General features: G+C 38.6%; 1 protein-coding gene across 17 annotated transcripts in view; it reads right to left on the bottom strand.

The window, feature by feature from the left end:
* The window catches only part of MFS17 (Major Facilitator Superfamily Transporter 17), a 579,815-nt gene that overhangs the window by 178,977 nt on the left and 394,360 nt on the right, over positions 1-6,478 (bottom strand). Inside the window, exon 6 of one of the 17 annotated variants that reach the window (XR_011605436.1) lies at positions 5,349-5,537. The exons of the other annotated variants lie outside the window; for them this stretch is intronic. The gene's annotated coding sequence lies outside the window, so the exon portion shown is untranslated. The remainder of the gene's footprint in view (positions 1-5,348; positions 5,538-6,478) is intronic. 17 annotated transcript variants of the gene reach the window in all.

Below are 6,478 nucleotides of genomic sequence, written 5' to 3'. Positions count from 1 at the left end.
TATTCTAAAGTAGGTCAGGGAATTATGATTATGGTAGCAGTTTGCGTAGTTGCCTTTGTGTAGTTGGCTGACACTGCAAAATGTGCTGACTGCATTGGGGGGTCCGTGTGCCGTTTAGTCGGTGAGACGGTGAGTTAGTGAGACATATAATATGCTGATCAGCAATTCTCATATGCAGTGGGTGCTACTGAGCGCCTGGTACTGTTCCCAACTTGGCTACTGCTTGATTTGTTGGGTGTGGTCATGTTGAGTACCTTTGGGTACGAACATTTGGAGAACATTTAAATTTATGTAAATTTACTAATGATAATATAGAAATTGTGCTTGTTTTCATTTTGTAATTCAACAATATAGAGTTAAATAATTAATTTCATCATATGTTGAAATTCTAAAACAAAGAGAAAACAAAAAAAAATTAAAAATGTTGTATTGTTTTGAATTTGCTTTCGCCGGTGGGTCTATCATCAGCTGTTGCATTTTTATACCCGTTACTCGTAGAGTAAAAGGGTATACTAGATTCGTCGAAAAGTATGTAACAGGCAGAAGGAAGCGTTTCCGACCCCATAAAGTATATATATTCTTGATCAGGATCACTAGCCGAGTCGATCTAGCCATGTCCGTCTGTCCGACTGTCCGTCTGTCCGTCTGTTTGTCCGTCCGGATGAACGCTGAGATCTCGGAAACTATGAGAGCTAGGCTATTGAGATTTGGCGTGCAGATTCCTGAGCTTCTTACGCAGCGCAACTTTGTTTCAGTAGAGTGCCACGCCCACTCTAACGCCCACAAACCACCCAAAACTGTGGCTCCTACAGTTTTGATGCTAGAATAAAAATTTTAACTGAAATGTAATGTTCTCATCAATACCTATCGATTGACCCAAAAAAAAAATTGCCGCGCCCACCCTAACGCCCATAAACCGCCCACAAACTTCAAAAAATCGTAAATATTAACGTGGATATCTCAGAAACTATCAAAGATAGAGAATTGGGATTTCAGATTTAGATTCCGTAGCCTTATATGCAGCGCAAGTTTCTTACGCGAATATGCCACGCCCACTCTAACGCCCAAAAACCGCCCAAGCCTGTGGCGCCCACAATTTTCATGCTAGATAAAAAATTTTAACTGAAATATATTGGCCTCGTCAATACCTATCGATTGATCCAAAAAAATTTGACACGCCCACTCTAACGCCCATAATGCTTAAAACTGTCTACCGCCGGTAGGTGTCGCATTTCAATCTCGCTTTGCTGCTTGCATATCTCCATTTCCCTTTGGTCCCGTTATCTGAGTAACGGGTATCTGATAGTCGAGGTACTTGACTATAGCGTTCTTCCTTGTTTAACATCTGTTTTCTAAGTATAATACAATGATTTATCTCTTCCAAACTTTAGTTTAAGATAAACATTCAGACTATTACGTTGAAAGAAAAAAAGGATTTCCTCAAAAATTTAAGAGTTCTTAAAGGAGCATGGAAGTGAGATCTTCAAGGAACATGTTACAAAATTGAAATCATTTCATACATTTTTTAAAGATGTAGAAGCCACCCCAGTAATTCATTCCAAGTATGGAGAACTACTATTATTCTGTGCATGGGCATATGATAATTGTAAAGTTGGACCTGACACTTGCAGGTGTATGCATGTTGAAAAGAAAGAAGAGGATGCCTTAAAATTGATGGAAAGATACATTAATTTTTGTAAAAAACTCAATGGAAACTAATTTAACACGAATATGATTAAATAAAAACGTATTTGGCTAAATAAACGATCTCATTTGCTTTTGTGTATATTCTATTAGGTATCACCACCTCCACCTGCACTACAGAATTGAAACATTTAAAATTACCCTCCCCTTAACTTAATATAAGTTAGAAACAACATACTTTAGATATTCACGGATCTTGAACTCACGCTTGTTTCACACCACAAAAGAATGCGGTCTAATATCCCTCAAACCAACACCACCGAAGAAAGGGTTCACTAACAGATATCATCTACAACCCTAATTGAATCAACAAAACGGCCACGCATAATAAAACAACTTCCCCCTCCTCCTCCTAAATATCGTTTTACAAATTCCTACGCATGACAAAAGTGCAAGCATAATAAACAATTTCCCAATTTGCTCCAATAGGATATGAACCCTCCTCATCGTAAGAGAGTTGATGCATGGCCCTTATAGCCAAGAAGGCAGCTGGCTTGGTTCCATAAGTCACCGTGTTCAATTTAAAAACACTCAACTCTCCCGTGGAGCTCTCTCTCCAAACGATGCACTGAAAAAAATCATCCGGGAACGAAACACGCCTCGGCTTAGTTTCGTCTTCACATCCATGAAAATCTCGGAAAATTCAATCCGATGGTCGCTCGAGATCTCTCCAAAATCCAGTCTTTCCAACGATGTCTGCGCAGAATCACACGCCTGGTTGAAGGATTTGATCCATTCCATGATTCAATTTCATCGAGCTCATTTGCCGCAAAATAGATTGGGCTTTGACTCGGTAGTAGTCAACATCACTTGTGGATTCATTTTAAGCCCGAACCGAGTTTTTCGTATCAGACATTTTTCAATGACGAGAAAAAAATGGGATAGGTGGCGCATTTCAATATCGCTTAATGCTTGCATATCTCCATTTCCCTTTGGTCCCTTTGGCTGAGTAACGGGTATCTGATAGTCGAGGTACTCGACTATAGCGTTCTCCCTTGTTTTATTCTGTATAATATATTGAAGGAGACTTTTTTATTATAGTCGTTACTCGTAGAGTAAAAGGGTGTATTGTATTTGGTTGGAAACGTTTCCAAGCCCATAAAATATATATGTTCTTGACCAGGATCACTATCCGAGTCGATGTAGCCATGTCTTTCTATCCGTGTACACGCTGTAATCTCGGGAACCATAAGAGATAGAGAGTTGAGATTTAAGACTTGGATTCCTTAGCTCCGTACGCAGCCAAGCCACTCTAACTTCCGCAAACCGCCCAAAACTGTGGCTCATACAGTTTTAGTGCTAGAAAAAACTGAAATTCATTGGTCTCGTCAATACCTATCGATTGACGCAAAAAAAGTTTGCCACTTTCATTCTCACGCCCTCAAACGCCTATAACTCTTATAAATTATAACGGTTCCTCTACCCTGGGCATGGCCAAGATTTTACCGGGGAACCCAGAGATTGTGCTGGAGAGTTACTATGTAAGCGCCGGTTAAGTGCGGGTATCTGATAGTCGAGGCACTCGACTATAGCGGGCCTCCTTCTTTATTTTTAATTAGTCTATCCTATATAAAAAAATTGAAGACCAGATAAACTTGTCGAAAAGGCAAATAGGGATTGTCGACTCCTTCAATTTTTCTAAACGAAAAACAATCAGAGAGTGCTGTTAATCACAAAATTAAGGTGTTAAGTGCCAGCACACAGCTTGCTGTGCTTTTTCTATACTAATATCACTTTCCTGTACACTCTGGTATCACTCCGAAAATTTTCCAAAGAATCGTTCTTGAGGTATTCGCGAAAGACATGTTTCTTTCGATGTTGCTAAAAATTATCTAACCGTTTGACAGTTGACCCAATCTTCAAGTAAATAGATGTACCTTTCCGAAGACATGTCACTTGTTGGATCTTCAATGAACGGAGTTATTAACCAAAGAAGTTACCAAAATTTAAATTTTCTTGCCTTTTGTTTGAGATAGCTAGTTTTTTTTTAAGTTTTACTACCTTAAGAAAAATTGTATAAATTATTTTGAGGACTTGATTCAATAGATTAGTTTGTCTTTTAAATGTTAAGACCAACTTTGCAAAATCGGTGGCAAATCAAAAGGGCTGTGGTTTGTTAAGCAAAAGTATTCAGTTTCATAACATTACATTTTTCCTCGAAAAAGGATTGCTATGATGCTGACGTAAATTTTTTCACATTAATTTAGTTGTTACAAGACTAAAATGTGCAAGCCTCGATTAATAAATTTTGTTACGTATGAGGAAGTTATATATTCCGCGGAAGAAAATGCAGTAATATAACGAAATCTTTAGTATGCGCTATTTAACAGATTTTGGCGTTGAAGCGCCAAATTTAGACAAACCATGGACTCCAAGGTCTGTATGCGGCACATATGCATCTCGGCAACCCTCTTTTCAAAATAGAATAAGGTGCCATTTCACATTTGAAAGACCAGTTAAATGGAAAAATCCGATAGATAACGGTCAGATAAGGATTCTTTAATATTAGCTCCTAATCAAAGTTAGGCGGTCGAGAAAACCAAATTTTCTTAGCAGGAACTTTATCTGTTCAAGAAGAGTTAACCGGAAGCCGAGAAGTTGGTCTTATTGAACATTAGTTACTATCTTCATCGCGTCGTTTACATTTTATTTATTTACTCCCGGACAACATATCTGTTACTATATCACGTAACAAAACAATTTATTGTCACACATCTATATGTATATATCAAGTCCAAGTGTGGTTGTCCATATAATTAGTCACAAATGGTATTTTATTATAATCTGGAGAAATCGTAATTTGGGGTGTTCTATCGGGCAAGTTTGATTCAATTTTCATATTCTCAAAGATAGGCATTGTCACTGACCAAAACCATAAAAAAACAAGGGAGACAGCTATAGTCGAGTACCTCGACTATCAGATACCCGTAACTCAACTAAAGCAGTAAAGCGATATTGAAATGCGCCACCTACTCGCGATCTCAATATATGGTTATGGTAGGCGTTATGGGCGTTACAGTGGGCGTGGCAAACTTTTTTTGGGGTCAATCGATAGGTATTGACGGGACTAAAACATTTCAGTTAACATTTTCTTCTAGCATGAAAATTGTGTGCGCCACAGACTTAGGCGGTTTGTGGGCGTTAGAGTGGGCGTGGCAAACTTTTTTTTGGCTTTATGAAGACAATACATTTCAGTCAAATTTTTATTCTAGCATCAAAACTGTAGAAGTCACAGCTTTGGGCGGTTTGTGGTCGTTAGAGTGGGCGAGGCACATTGCTGAAACAAACTTGCGCTGCGTAAGAAGCTCAGGAATCTGCATGCCAAATCTCGATAGCCTAGCTCTTATACTTTCCGAGATCTCAGCGTTCATCCGGACGGACAGACAGACGGTCAGACGGAGAGACGGACATGGCTAGATCGACTCGGCTGGTGATCCTGATCAAGAATATATATACTTTATGGGGTCGGAAACGCTTCCTTCTGCCTGTTACATACTTTCCGACGAATCTAGTATACCCGTTTACTCTACGAGTAACGGGTATAACTATCTTTAAGCCAATTTTTGTTAGTCCCACGGGGAATCCTATACAAATCCCCTTCAGAAAGCTCTCCTAAGAAGGGACCGAACGCTGCAGACATTTACATATTTTTGTATCTCCAGCAGCAAGATCGCGGTTGCAGCAAGTAATGGTGTTCATCCGTTTTTTCATTGTTGCGTGTGTGTGGGCGGGGTGCTATGAGCAAACCAGCGATGGCCACTTCGTGGACTCACGTAGTTCCATTTTGGGACGTAACAATTGGTCAGTGGCAGTGCTCGATGTTTCCACATTACCTAAAAACAATTTGTAGTTAAAGTTTTCTATTTAGAAAACAGTGCAAACAGAGAGGCGCCTCCCAAAGTTGGGGTTATGATTTTAAAAAGAAATAATTTATCTTGATCAGTGAACTCCGCTAGAATAACTTAGTTGCATCTCTAAAAAAATAGTTTCCTAAAAATTGTTCATGACAAAAATATCACTTCAATTCTCAATTTTAACAACAACACGACTAATTTATAAAGTATAAACATACAAACCCTTAGTAAACACCACTGCCCTTCGGATTCACCACTTAAAATGCTTAAGATCGTAATTTCTTAAATTTAAAAGTGCTAGCCCTAAGTCAAATTTCTGAACTCCGAGAATGGAATTTATAACCGTTGTTGTAACTAACATTCACTTTTAAACCCACGAGATTTCATTCAGATATTTGCAACGAAGTGAAGTAGACGTTTTCGACACTATAAAGTGTATATTCTTGATCAACATCACTAAAAGTGTCTATCTGGCTGTGTGTTTCTACGCAGACTAGATTCTCCGCCCTAAAGCTTTTGGGATGAAACTTTTCTTTCTTCCTATTGCAGGTGGTACACAAGTCGGAACGGGCTGGATCACACAATTGTTACTTCTATTTCAGAATTTCACATAACAGTGTTTTTTTATCGGCCGAAAAAGAAAATACTAGAAACAAAAATTATAGCTTCGTTAGAACTTTGCATTTTTTTTTTGTGAAAAAAGAACGACTTAGTAACGAATCGCACCGGGAGTGTGCGCGATTAGACTTCTATATATAGCCGCAAAACTAGAGTCTGCTATGATAGTCCGATCGAAAAAAGTAATACACCGATCGAAAGGTATTGTGATTTTCTTCAATTTTACTGACCTTTAAAAAGTCGATTGGTTCAGGAAAAACTGTGGTGAAGGTAGAGAAAGTTGAAATGAAGTTCATCGGAAA

Source organism: Drosophila suzukii (assembly GCF_043229965.1).
Source record: "Drosophila suzukii chromosome 2 unlocalized genomic scaffold, CBGP_Dsuzu_IsoJpt1.0 scf_2c, whole genome shotgun sequence".
NCBI lineage: Eukaryota > Metazoa > Arthropoda > Insecta > Diptera > Drosophilidae > Drosophila > Drosophila suzukii.
The sequence above is the reverse complement of the archived record's forward strand: the minus strand, read 5'-3'. Positions and strand labels throughout refer to the sequence as shown.